The following is a 14,988-nucleotide window of genomic DNA, read 5'->3' on the forward strand; positions in this document are numbered from 1 at the left end:
CTGACTTTTGAGTAAAGAAGTTTCTTGTTGCGTGTACTCAGATTAGAATGACCAGCAGCTTTGAGTTCATGTTGCAAATGAAGTCTCTCTCACCATAACCCTGATGTTCATGGGGAGCAGGTTCAGTGGGCACTGAGTGGTCAGTGGGACTAAGGCATCCTGTGATTGTGTCATGGGGTTGCTCTACAGGGAACAAAATCTGTTTGAGCACCAAATAATATAGACACAGGTGTTGCCAGTATCTTGATGAATCAACCTGTATGATTGGCTTCTTTGATAAATAAACTCAAAAATATTTTTGAATCAGTGAGTTCTGAAAAAGCAGGTGAAGTGGTTAACATTGATTAAATTTGAATTGACAGGAGCAGATAATTGGAGAAAAAAACAGGTTCTGATAATTTAAATTTAAAATGCATGACAATCAGACTGATCTCTAAAATCAAATTGATTTCTAATAAAACAATTTTCGAAAAGATCCAAGCCTCAGCTAAAAATGTCTTCATATTACTTGCTCTACCAAATTAGAAGAATTTTGGACAAAGGTCTTGAGGTTGCTTCTATGTAAAGAAACAGAAGAGGCACACAGCACTGTACCTTCAACTGCATAACAAAGCTTTGGGCTCAATTCTTCCTCCTCTTAAAGGAACAAGGGTTACGCACTGACTTAAGTGGCTGCAGAATCAAGCTGCAAATCTTCTGTGTGACCTTTAGTTTATCATGACTCTTCTCCCAGTTCAGGGTAAACTCTTCCTGGGAGTATTTTTGTTGCTCAAAAACAAAGGACAATTTGCAGTCTAAATGCTGAATATTGCCAAGGGGCTGCTGTAGGCTCCAGGAACCTGGCAAAGGCAGGAATGGAGGAGTGAAACTCGTGGAGAAATGAGCAGATTTATTAAAACTGCACTAAGCTGTTTCTGTTTATTAAATTCAATTTGTCAAAGACGTAGTATAAATTGCTCTATCAGTTTGCTTCTAAATGGCATCATTCTGTATGGGAAAGGATACAGAAAGGTTAAATAAATGCATTTAACTTCCAATATGCATCTGAAATACGCATCTCAGAGAGCTGGGGCTGACACATTCACCAACGCAGTAATGCATGTGCTGTGCCTCCTGTGACTTTCCCCCTGCCCACCTTTCTGGGGTAAATATGAACACTGGAATAAGTGTCTATGAATCCTTGGCAACACATATTGGCAAGAAAGAGCCAAAATTGTTACACCGAGTCATCATACCCAACTACTGGCAGTAACATTGTCAATAGTAAATTGCTATGCTGCAAGCCAGCAGGTAGCAGAGGAAGCTCCTAGCAGGGAGAGATGGATCAGAGATACAGTAGATTACACCCCACCAGAGGGGAATCATGAATGAAGCCCCAAAGGAGCATGAGCAATCTGATAAAATTAGAACAGAGAGATTAGTAGCGTGGAAAGAGGTTTTTCCAGTGAAATCCTGCACTCCAATGCAGAGCACGTCAGGTGGGACTCTATATTGTGCCTCTAGGAGATGAAGCACAGACCTCAAAGCCAAAAGTCAAGAGGGAAAATAATGACTTTACATTACCTCTGAATCCTCATAATTCTAGGCTGCTCCTGCAGAGCTGGCCTGAATTTCTGTGGCCATACACCTACCACATCCATCGTATTCCAGTCTGGATCTGTCCCTTCCTAGCCCCAGACTGAGCAGGACCTTAGAAGACAAATTATACAATGTGCTACCTACAAGCAAATTCATCTTGACACAGATATGTGCTGTGAAAAATATTAGCCTAAATGCTTAGAGCTGAGCAAAGCAATAAACAAATAAAAAGTCACAAAAGAGTCACAAAGGCCTTAATGACATGAGGGGTTTTTCCTTTTTCTTTTTCTTTTTCTTTTTCTTTTTCTTTTTCTTTTTCTTTTTCTTTTTCTTTTTCTTTTTCTTTTTCTTTTTCTTTTTCTTTTTCTTTTTTTTTTTTTTTAACATGACTGGTTTCTGAAGTCTTTAAGTATTTCTATATGCAAAAGCCTTCCCTAAAGTCTTTAGGTAGTTGGTATACCCATTTGTTTGACATACTACCCCCATTTAAATACTGGTATGTAACAAAACTCTAGACCAGCAAATTTTATTTATGAAGGCATTAAACCTGTTTTGTAAATGGTCTTGTGGCTGTCTCAGATACATATACCGTTATTATCTTTGCAAACTGGCAATGGAGTGATACCTCTCTTTACATAGGTTTTTTGGTTTTTTTTTTAATAAAAACAAATAATGTAGGAAACAGTTTTCTGCCTTAAAATCTTATTAAAAAATTAGCATTTCAAGTGTAGCCATCATCTTTCACACTTTCCAAGTGGCTCAGCTCCCATCCCTGTAACATTTTTTCTGATTAGCCTGCTGTCCTGTTTAATCAATAGAGCTACAAAGCCAGCTATCTCTCACTGTATGGTTATCTTTCATTGTACAGTACATAATGCCTCTAGTCCTGCTGATAACAAAGAGCACACAGAGGGAATGTGGCACTGCATGTTTGTTATCTTCCACTCAACTAAACATACCTCTTTTTCTCTCTTGACTCTTATCAATGCAAAAAATGTTGAAAACAAATTACTCCTGGTGTTAACACTGCACACCACAGTTGGGACTGAGATTTTTTGCCTATCTTATGTCTGTGGTTTGCCAGCAGTACAAAAGCCTGCCAGGTAGATACATCACCTTGTCAACCTTTGAGAAGGCAGTGCAAAGTACTACCACCGGCAGCCAGCTTACATAGATGGAGGGAAAACTCTGGATGCAGAGACTGTAATGCAGGGAGATTGACCCAAAAGCTGTTCGTGGTTGACCCCAGTCCTGAAAAAAAAAAAAAAAAAGAAAGTAATCCTGTTCCATACTTTTTCATTTCCTACAGAACATGAATGCCTGTATACTTAAGTTTCTCTCTTGGCAGAAGAAAACAGCTAAATGGAACCTTTGCTTCAGTTAAAGCACAATCTAGCAGTTTCCCTTCTCAAAGTTCTGCCACTCACAAAGGGCAAAAGTGCCTGGCTTAAAAAAGGATCCAAACTTTTTTATGTCTTTCCTTACAAAAACACCTTGAAGGATGTGATTCTGTCCACTCTGATCTTGAGAATTTTAACCAAGATACATCTGGTGCCTCCAACATACGTGGGAGAATCTGATGTTCCACGGTTATACAGAATGATAACCATATATTCAGATAATATTTGAGAGAGAGTAGCAATTTCCTTTCTCTCTTAATTTTTATGCACTGGTTGAGCTTTAAAAAAAGTCTTGAAAGAATGATTATTGTTTCCCACAATATTTTCCTGTTTTCTTTATTTCAAAAGACAATACTGGAATAGCCCATAAAAAAAAATCCAAAATTGGAAGCTCCTTAAAAAGAAAATAACAAAATACTTTCCTGTTTCCTCAGGGCACAAGCATATTGGTTTATACGTGTGCAGTATATGTATGGGACAGAATCCTTGTTAACTGAAAATATTTTGAAGAAAAACATCCTGTGTGTGTATATAACTACATGGCATATCCATCTTTAGAAATATACACGGAAGATCATATTACATGTTTTGCAACATGAATTTTATTACAAGGAAAGCTTTATGAATGTAGAAAAATGCAGAAAAATAATTTTCCTTCAGCATTGTATTTGACAACACTCAAATAATCCCCCAGACATGTTTATGCTTGTGTGGGAATCACTTCAAAATTTATAATTTCTAACTCTGTTCTGAACTTTTAGGTAAGAGATGATCTTACAGTTATGTTTTATGCCTGGCTTGATAGCACAACCTTTGATAATGTGTCTCAGCAACCGAACTCAAAGCTTTGCATAGTATTTATGATGTGTTCATAACCCTATTTCTTTTAGCTTTAGGCAAACATTACATATCTCCATTCAGATTTTAAAATAAATTTACTTCAAGCATGTTGATATAATGGCTGAGTTTGCTTTCTGCAAATATTCATCAAACGAGAAGGACTAGTGTGAAAAACTCCAGATAAGCAAATTTACTGTCTAATAATCAAATATCTTTTTGAAGCTGGTGTTGGATTTTGTTCTGGATCCTGCCTTTTCAAGTTCCTTTATGTAGTCTGCTGATTAACTAAAAAAAAAAAAAAATCATTTGGTCCAAAAGCAACATAATATTACTTGATATGCTTAACCAGCCAACACAAATATCTGAACACTCTTGGTGTACTGAGCGTTCCGTGAAGTAAAATATTTCTTGGGAATAGTTTTTTCACATGATTGTTCTTGCAAAAACTGTCCATTGGATAATTTTAATTTGATTTTTGATTAATTTAAGACTAATTATTTTTTATTGCATTTTGAACCCTAATCCACAGTACTAGGTGATTTCGCTCTCAGAAAAATATGTGCTGTAATGTACAGGCAGCTCAAGTGTCTGTGACTTATAATTGAAATTTTCCCAATTGGAAAACTCTGTGTATGGCTGGCTGTAACCGTGCCAAAATTAAGTCATTAGGTTTAAAATTTTCTACACTGGACGCTTGTTTTTGGGTGTTGTGAAGAAGTGTGTCTCTCTTTACATCTGTGAATAAATCAGCAAATAAGTGCACAATTGTAGATGACAATTTCTAATTTCACAATTTCACGATTGTGAAATTAGAAATTCATCATCAAATTAATTTAATAAATAATGCAAACTCTGCTAGACTGTGAATTTGCTAAAACATATAAGACTAAAGCCAGTTGGCACTCCATTCATCAAAGTCCCTTTTTGAAGTGGGCACTTAGATAGATAGTACAAAGTCTGAATACTTTCATTAATACGTGTCCCTTTTATCTCTTTCTCAATCATATACACATTAAAATATTTTTAGAAAATAAAGTAAAGGAAAGAAAAGCAAAGTAAAAAAAGTGAAGATGTTCAAGTATTTTTGGAGGTAGATTCTTAGCAGATGAAAGTATTTGTAGAACCTCATTGTCTAGATAAAATCAAATTATTTTTAGCCAAGTGGTGTGTGTCTGTACTTGGGTACAGTATGTATGAGTTGTGGTGTATCCCAGAGTTTATCACAGAAATCATCCCAAATAAGTGCCAATAAAAACTTTACAACACAAATGCAGTTAAGCTATGTTACAAATTTAACATTAAAAAAACCCCACCATTTTTCAGAAATGGTTCAGGAGGTTTTATGATTTTTTTAATTGATACTGCTATTGCACTTCCTTCTATATTAAAGCTAAATTATCTTGCTGTTATGAGGCAACTACATAGGCCTCAGAACAATTACTGATACAGTTCTGAACCTCTAAATGAACTTCAGCAACCTGTCTATAAATCACTGTGTTCCACTCTTGAGGTCAAATATATGCCAGCATGCCTAAGCTAGAAACATTTGCCGGTTCAGATGGGAAAAAGCTTTTGACCAGTTATTGTTCCTTAAAAAGAAACATGCTTTTCTGCACTCTTAAGAATAAGGAGAACCTCAAACATCTCTTTGGTTCAGAACTAAGTATTGCCCATCTTCCTCCTTAACACAATGTAATTTGAGAGGGTTTTTTTGGTGAACAAAGCCCCCCTTTTTTTTTTTTTTTTTTTTTTTTTTTTTTTTTTTTTTTTTTTTTGGGTTACAGAATGTTAAAAAATAGCAGACACTTGAGAACTGCTCAGAGGTGAAGAGTGTTGGAATGAATCTTGACAGAGATAGATTAGCAGGCAGACCACAGGTGAGTCAGTCAAAGGTGCATGATAAATGTAATTTATCACATGGATCTGCGATTTACTACATGAATATCAACTCCACCTTTGGGTGAGTCTTTTGTCTAATGTGGTAAACCTGTTCCCCTGTATTTTCATAACAAATGCGACTCATTAATACCAGGTCTCATGACCAAGTAATTACAGTATTTTCCCCTTAATTATTAACCAGAGAAAAACAACATCAATTTAAGGATTCTTAAATGAGGAAGAGATTAATTTAAGTGAAAGAAACAATTGATCTAGAGTCTGTGTCTTCCATCTAAGTGCTCTAAACAAAAAGAGCAGATCCATAAACAGACTTATGATGAACTGTGGTGTGTGGCACTGCAATATGTGTACGTTATGAGGCTTCTTAAGGGAATGAATCCAGAAAACACAGATAAAACATCTGAGTTTGTGCACCTCTGTGCGTGTGTGTGCACATGGAAGTCAGAGGAAGCTTTTTGCTGCATCCTTTCATAAAAACCTTGGATGCTGAATGGCACGTGCTGGCTCTATGGTTGACCTGAAAATTGCCAGACTGTCTGTGATACTTTTTATGGAAGTCAGTGCCAGTACTGGTATCACCACTTCAAGCTGTATTTAAAAACTAATATCTTGAAAGAAATATAACAAGAATATATAGGTATACCCTTAGGCATGTGTTACTTAATAGAACTACTGCTAACTAAGTGCTAAATGCTAGATGGGCAAAAGGTTCCTTACTGCAATCTGGATCTAAATATCTAAAGGTGGCAAATTTTAAGTGTTAATTTAAAATCTCAGCATTCTGCTGGCCATGAACACTATGGCATGTGGAAATCAGCCAGTACATATACTAGTTGACTCTTGCTTAAATTGCCTCATTTAGAATTACAGAACCATAAAATATTTTGGGTTGGAGAAGGCCTTTAAAGGTCATCCTATCCAACCCCTCAACTTTCCTGATGAACTTCCTGAATAACAGCCTACCTGCTACTCAAGGGAGAAGGAACTTGGAAATTAGGCACTGAAAATCTGTTCTGGATAGTCTGGACAGTCCATAAAAGAAATGAGAGTGAAATCATCACCAGTGGGGAGTGGGGGAGGTGGGGAGCAGGACAGAATCTGTCCCATTCCTTGGGTCATGCCTGAATCAGTAGATCAAAAGGATATCTTCAAGCATCTCTACCTCCAAATTATCCCAGCTTTCTATGACGTGGCAGTGTGATATTTGCGGTAGTTTAGAGACAGTGATTTTAAGTTTCCTTCAGTGCTTGAGGAGAAACCGAAGAGCCAAATCTTCCATGTCTGAAAGGGACATAATGGAAGAACAAAAAGGCAAACCCAAAGAAAATGCAAGGAGGCAAGGCACTATTACTAGGAATAATGAAGGCATAACAAAAGGTTGTGATGACAAAGCACAAATAGGAAGAAGAGTGATCAGGTAAGGATTTATTAGAAAGAGAAAAGTAAAAGAAAAAAAAGAGACAAAACAGAGCAGAACAGAAAGGCACATTTTAATAATAATGCAAACATAGTTTGGCTTTGGGGTTGACATTTGTAAAATTCCCTCTTTGGGAAAAGTGTGTTTTCAAATGTAATTATTTTGCAGCCTCAAGAACTATTTGTATTTTTGCTGCTAGCAATAAATATTTTTGCTTCATGACAATAGAGTTAGTACTTTTGTTTATATTTATGTGCAAATAGTGTTTATTTTATAATAGTACTTAATACTAAGATTGCCATCTCAGTTCAAGCTTATTGTCTAAATTTCCTGCAGTTACATCTTTTACATTAAATATATGTTCATACATTTCACCCTGGTCTGTTGCATGTTAATAATATGTTAAGCTACCATAGCAATAGCTATCTATGGATTTCAAAAGATCTTGCAACACTAAAAGAAGATGCATTTCTCAATCTCTTATAAATCATAAGCCATGGAAAAGAAGAAAGAAGATCCCTTTCAGGGATTTACTTGTATGAAGAAACAGGTTAGTAAAAGAATAAGCTAGGCTTGAACTCATGTATTATCTTTTTTGCTGCTGTTGATATTGTTTCGTGCAAATCTTGTGCTGGAAATATTTTCTGTTTTGAAGCCATGCTTACAGAATGGAAGAAACAATCCAAACACTTAGGCAAACCTCAATCACACTTTTCCCAGTGTGCTTCTTCTGTTTCAGAGCTAGGCACGGAACAAAAGTATATGAAACAAATGTAAAAGACACACAAAGACGGACTTCTTTACCTGTAAAGAGACTTTAGCCTACACAGATTGCCACTGTTACCAAAAAACATCCTTGAAATCATGAAATAACTAATTTCTTTAATGCTTTAGTGGTAGCAAATTGGACTTCAATAGCCATTGAAGTGCTCTATTCAAAGTTGATCACTTGAAGGGAATTTTTTTCCAAAATATCTTTTTGCCTGCTACCTGGGTCACTGCAGTGGGAACGTTACACATAAATTCAAATCCATTCCGTGTGAGAAGGGACAAAAAACTGAAATCTGCCACCTCTCCTCAAAAGCATCCTGCCAGGCTCTTGGGTGGAAAGAAATGACCATCTCTGATTGACTGCTAAATTAATTTCATTTGAATGAAATAATTTAGTGACTGTTTCTGAGAGAAGGTCCATGGGGTACAGGCCCAAGGAAAGATGCACAGCTGCATTCTGACAGGAGCATTTCCAATATTTTTACAAAAAGGTTCTTGCCTGCAGATAAAGTCCCTTGAGAAACAAGTTCAGAGCAGTGGCTGGATCAGAGGTCCTGTCCAGATGAGTATTTTCCTTTTGGAGCTTGATCTATAAGAAATGACAGCTTCTAGAGGAGCTGTGAGACCACCTCAAAAACTCACTGTTTATAACAGCTTTCACAGGAAGGTGCCTTTTTGCTTCATTTTATAGGTGCTTAGTCAGAAGTCCCCAGAGAGCCACGAGTATCAAAATCAGGCACATTTGGCAATACACAACACACAAATCCAGAACTACTCCAGGGACCTGAAGTACATTAAGGTAAAAAATGAAGTTAGGAATAGATTCTAGGTACATGCAGATTTAGGGTACAGCTGGGTAAGGGTTTTTAAGGATGACAATTTGAAGCAAAAGGTTTAATTTTTTTTCCCTATAAATCTGATTCCTGAATGGTTGTCTCCCATACCATGAGTTGTATAGAATTTCCCATGCTTATGACTAAGTCTTCTGACGGCAAAATGCCTATGGCTGTTTTAGTGCACCAATTATTTTATGAATCTAGCTCTAGATGCCTAACCTTGAGTAGTAATTTTTAACAATTTTGGTACAAGATCTGATGGATACACTGGCCCCTTCTGACCCACAGGTGTTTTGAGTCTAAATTCCCAGAATATTACCAGTAAAGCTTTATTTTATGTTGTTTCTCCTTGTTGTGTAACCACTTATCCTGGGCCACTCAATGTTTAATTTTATTGGTGATGCGGAAGATGAAGAGGGGTGTCTTCTTTGGGCTGGCTAGTAAGAGGTTTATCTGATAGTAAAACTGACAAAAAAGTTTGAAAGAAATTTCTGCTTGAAGGGCCTTAGGATCAGACCGAGAGACTTATATGTGTTTTCAATTTATATATGTGAATATATAAAGCAATAGGCTTGTGCATGCTTTACTTTGACATGTTATTGCTTTCCTGGTATTTTTCATTAAGCCTGATGCCAAAAGCTCCTGAGTTGCAGATTTCTGGAGGCTGGGAGAGTAACCTAGGTGAGCATCTCGCTCTGCTTGCCCTCCTCTTACGCTTTTTACAAAGCACTTAGGGAATTGGCTACTCTTGGAGACAGAATGCTAAATTAGACTGACCTTGTCTCTGACCAGGTACAGCTGTTCTCACGTTTCTTAAAAATGCTGACATTTAGCATTTGAAACTCATTTTTATAAGGCAGTATTACACTATTTCCTTGTATAAAATGTTAGATCAATATTAAAGTCATTCCATGCATGATGTAATGGAAACTTCTATTCTGCTGCAGAATGTTTCATAGAAGAGCCTGCAGCCTGTGATACTGGAAACCCAGGGGGAACCACCTATATTTTCACATGGACAGTTCATGACCCCATGCAATTTAAAAGATTGGTGCCTTGGGAATAATTCTTCAGGTAATTTGTGTGGGAGACTAGAAAACCAGAAGCAGAGTAAGTGTGAGATAGAGGGAAGAAGGTTTGGGGGACTGGAGGCAGGGATCCTGGGTGAGCTCAGTCCTCTTGCTCTTCCCACATGCTACTGACTTGGTTTTTATCCATATGAAAATGACTGGTAACTGGATAAAAATAAGCAAAAAACCCCTAATATTTTAAGGTTCTCACTGATATATAAAGAAATAGTTTAAAAAATCAGAATTATTTATGTAAATGGCAATGACCTTAAAAATCAGAATACCCACTGACAACATTTGATGAACTATGTCTTTTTGAAATAGCTTTGCTTCTTTTAATATGAAGTGTTATATATTGAGAATGTCTGTTTTAGGAATTGACAGAAATACCTTTTTAAAACTTCACCTATTCAAACAAAACTTCAATATTTCACACACCATGAAAAAGGTTACCTAATCACAGCAGTTTTTCATTAACTCACCTGGTTCCTGCCTGTGCATGCACAAGCCATTCATCAGGTGGTGTAGCCTACTTAATATACCTCAGCTGTAACATCTGTCTGCACAGGTTCAATAATAATGTTCTGCATCTACCTTTATATTTGTTGAAAATTTATTTTATTAGGAGATTCAAACCAACACACAGAACAAAACCACCCACAAGCTGTTCCTTAGGTCTTCCAGACATTTATGCAGGTGTGGAACTTTATGTACTTGAAATAGCTGATGACATTTCTTCCACCTATTCTTTTAATGAGAAATGGCCTTTAAAAAAAATAAAATTAGCACAGAAAATCTGCAATATTTTCAAAACATAAATAAATACAATGCCTGAAAGATAATATTACTATATTTACTTGTCTTGAGCTCACTTGGCAAGGCTTTGGTAGTGGGGGGGCTACAGAGGTAGCTTCTGTGAGAAACTGCCAGAAGCTCCCTCTACATCCAGCAGAGCTAATGCCAGCTGGCTCCAAGATGAACCTGCTGGTGGCCAGGGCCAAGTCAATCAGTGATGGTAGTAGTGCCTCTGGAATAACAGAGTGAAGAAGGGGGAGGGCAGAAAATCCACACAACAACCTGTAACATGACAGAGAAGTAAGAACAGTATGAGAAACAGCTCCGCAGACACCAAGGTCGGTGAAGAAGGAGGAGGATGTGCTCCAGGTGCCAGAGATGAGATTCCATTGCAGTCCCTGATGAAGACCATGGAAATCCACAGTGGGGCAGATATCAGCCAGACCGAGAATTCCATACAGAAATAGGTGGATGGCCAAACCTTCCCTGTGGGAAGTCTGTCCTGGATTCTGCCAGAATCTACAACCCATTGGGAAGAGAAGGCCGCACTGGAGCAGGTTTGCTGGCAGGACTTGTGACCCCACAGGGGACCCACTCTAGAGCAGCCTGTTCCTGAAGGACTCCATGGGAGTGATCCGCACTGGAAGAGATAATGAAGAACTGCAGACCTTGGGAAAGACTCATGTTGATCAACTTTATGGAGGACTGTCTCCTGTGGGAGGGTCCCCACACTGGAGAAGGGGAAGAATGAGAGGAGTCCTTGCCCTGAGGAGGAAGGAGTGACAGAGACAACTTGTGATGAACCCATGAAACAAACTCATTATCTGCCTTCAGGAGAGAGAAATCCCATCTCTTGTGGTTGGCTTCTCTTTCTTACTGCTGTCTTCAAATTCTATGAGCTAGCACAGAAGGAAAGATTGATTTTCTGATTCCTGGGCAAGCTGTCCCTCACAAGGCCTACCAGCTCTCTGAGCAAAGTTTTCATTTCATGGGTAAAATTCTACCTTATACTGCTTGCTTTCTCTCCCATGCAAAATTCATCTTTCTGGTCCCCTTTACCCTGCAGAGGTGCAACTTGGAAATTTTATTTTCTCCTAGCTTACAGTGGGCCCTGATCCTTCTCCTCTTTGGCAGGAGATAAATGTGATGGGATACAATAGCAGTGTAGAGAGAAAATGAAGCCTTAAAGGTCTCAAATTCCTTAGACTAGCAGCTCAAGTTTTTGTTGTTTAAGCATCATGGAAGGGATGAAAGACAGGCTACTTAAGGCAGCAGGTTTCATAGAAGTGAGCAGCTCCACATTATTTAGCAAAAACAGGCACAGCATGCAAGTAGTCAAGCAGCAAACACAGTGAGTAGTATGAGAACATAACTGAATGCCACTAACAAAACAACACAGAAAGCATAACTCAAATCTTGCAAAGACAAGGAGAGAAAATAGCAAACCTCTTAGAGTGCTTTGTGAGACTGTTAGCAGCAAACATTGTCATTGCTGATGGTTCATACATGCCTGTATGCCTGCAATTGGGTTACCTGGTCCTGTGTTCCTCTTCTGCAGGGTCAGAGCATCTTTCCTATGCTGGGTCCATACAGCCAAAAAGCTTTTTATGTCCAAGCATCTACAGCACAGCGTTGTATCCAAGCCCAAACATCTCCTAGAGCTGCCTGCCTTTTTAGATCCCTTCTGCTGGATTTGTACATAAACCTTTATTCAGCTGAAAGCTGAGGGAATTTATTTCTGGTTGCAAGAGAGCCAGAGTGGGACCCAAACTCTATTGAAATGCTCAGCTGGACTGTTGAGCCTCTGCAATGTTAGACATGATATTTATTTTTGTCAGGATGTGGGTATCAAACCTGCTTTTTAAAAAATTTCACTGCATAACTTAAATTTTAAAAACAGAGTCTAACTTAATGGTCTATGGAAAATAGATCTGCAACGTTCAGATTTTGATTTCCTATTCCTGTTTACTGTTAGCTGGAAAGATACAAAATCTGTGATGGCACTCCTTGTAATGCTGTCAGTTGTTTGAAGAGACACAATGGGAGTTAAAGAATATCCATATTATTTTCACTGCAAAAAAGGCTTGCTCTAGGGTCTGCAGGGCATCCTTCAGGTGTTAGGTGCATGTGTGTGAAGACTGGTCTCTTCTTTCTATCTATTTCAGTCCAATAAAGGATGTTAGATCTCCCTGAATCTTTGACTTTCTTCTATCCTTAGATCATAATTACAAAAAATTACTTTCTACAGAGGCAAAAATGAAGGACTTTAAAATTCCTTAAAAAGAAAAATGAATTCAGGAAAGGCTATTTTTAACATGCTAGGCAGAGATTTTTTTTTTTTCACTAGAGATAATTAATCTGAAACTTTGCCCATAAAATAAATGTCCAGAATTAACCCCCTCCCACCAAAAATAAGAAGCTTGTAACAGATGGGAAAAGTTATGAGACTAAATGATTAGTACTTCAGATTAAATGTCTTTTTTCATAAAACAGCAAGCAGCATATCTACTTCATGACAGTTGTTACTATATCAAAGTACTCGAAGCAGAATACAATTATATTGAAAAAAAAAGAAATATACTTTTTCTCCTTATGAAAAGAAAGTTGTCAAAAGAAGGGAAAAAAAAAGAATCTCCCATGAAGACAGATCCTGATGAGATGTATGATCTTTTTTGTTCTGGAGAGGGGAGGGGAGAAAGAGAATAGAAGAGAGGAAACAGAAAAAGCAGCCCCAGGATAACAAGCTTTGTGTGAAGCAGAAAATCATACTCTTTGAGGGTCTTTTTTTTTTTTTTTTTTTTTTTTTTTGAGTTTCTGCCTCAGGGAGAAAGGAGACAGAGATTAAACATTGGAGGGAAAGTCCACATTTGCTTACGAAGCACCACTGTGCCCTGAAATGCTTTGGAAGTACAGTCATTTTTGGTCCTTTGGTGGATGTGCAGATCCCTGTAAACTGTTTGGATCAAATTATGCCCCTTACCTCAAGCCCACTGGCCCAGTTTGGTGAGGGACTGGTTCGTCAGCTGGGATGCAGGAAAAGCACAGGATGCCGAGCATCACCGGGATGCTGAGCGCAGGGGCTGTGCCATCGGGTCTGCCCGGGAGGAACACATCGTCTGAACAGGATCTGTCCTTCCAGCTGTCCTTTCTGGGGGCGATTGCCAGCCCTCAGCCGTGTGTGGGAGCACAGTCTGCCCACCCAGGAGCGATTTTTACAAGGGAAAGGAGGCTGTTCCCACTAGGTGGAGCCTGAACCCTTCGGTCCCGCACTCGCGCTCCTTCCCCCGCTCCTGCACGGAGGGGTTTTCCCGTCTCAGTCCAAGCAGGAGGCAGCTAGATAGCAAACCTGAAGGCATTTGTAGGGGGCAGGAAGGTCATGAGATGTTTTTCTGGGGATTTTTAAAAATTTCTTTTTAATTTTTTTTTAATCCTACAGTAATGCCTATTGTACATTAGGCTAGAAAATGAAACCATCACATCCATCACATCCATCCATTAAAAAAAAAAATAAATAAATATATATATTTGCAGAGACAATGGCATTGCTTGAACTGTTGAGCCGTTGGACATGAAGGACCCTTCAAAGTGTGCAGGAACTGAAACAAAAAGAAAGGTTGCAGAACTTCCCCTGGATCTGCCCCAATGTTGTGTAAGTGGCATTGTATATCCTTGATGTGGGATTGGGGAAAAAAATAGAAAAATGTAGGGAAAAATGTAGGATAAAAAGCAACTGCATGGGCCTTCAAATGCAGGTTTAAGTAATTGTGGTTTGAATAATCAGGCTGCAGCTCATACTTATGCCAAAGTTGGTAGGTCAGACCAAGCACTTTGGCTGACTCTGAATGGATTAGCTGGCAGTTGCTGAAAACCCTGCCCAACAGTTTCATTTCCATGGCCTTTTTGGAAGAGGCACTTTCTTTGCTTTGCACAGGAGTTCTTCTCCCCAGTGTGTTCTGAGTCAGGAGTGGCAGGACCGGCTGGACAATGGTGATTGTGTAGCATAGTAGCCTTTTAGGTTTCAACCTTTTCTTCTTCCTAGGGTCAAAGATAAACCTCTTAGATGCTTTGAAAGGCATGACCCCTGTCTCTGGAAATAACTGAGGTGTCCAGCCCGCATCAAAGAAACCTCTCCTTCAAAAACATTGTCAAAACTGAGATTTTTTAAAAAGCTTTTGGCTCTGATGAAAGCCAAATGATGAAATCGGTATGTATTTGATGGGAAGTGTTCCAGCCAGCTCTAATAAGGAGCACTACTCAGTATTTTAATGACAACCTTCAATAGCAAAACTCTATTTTGGCTCCTTTATGTTCCAACCACTGTACTACCAGGGCAATCTCCCAGTCTTTAATGTATTTTTTCCTCACAGTATACCTGGAAAATG

The sequence above is a fragment of the Prinia subflava genome, chromosome 2, assembly GCF_021018805.1.
Source record: "Prinia subflava isolate CZ2003 ecotype Zambia chromosome 2, Cam_Psub_1.2, whole genome shotgun sequence".
Classification (NCBI taxonomy): Eukaryota; Metazoa; Chordata; class Aves; order Passeriformes; family Cisticolidae; genus Prinia; species Prinia subflava.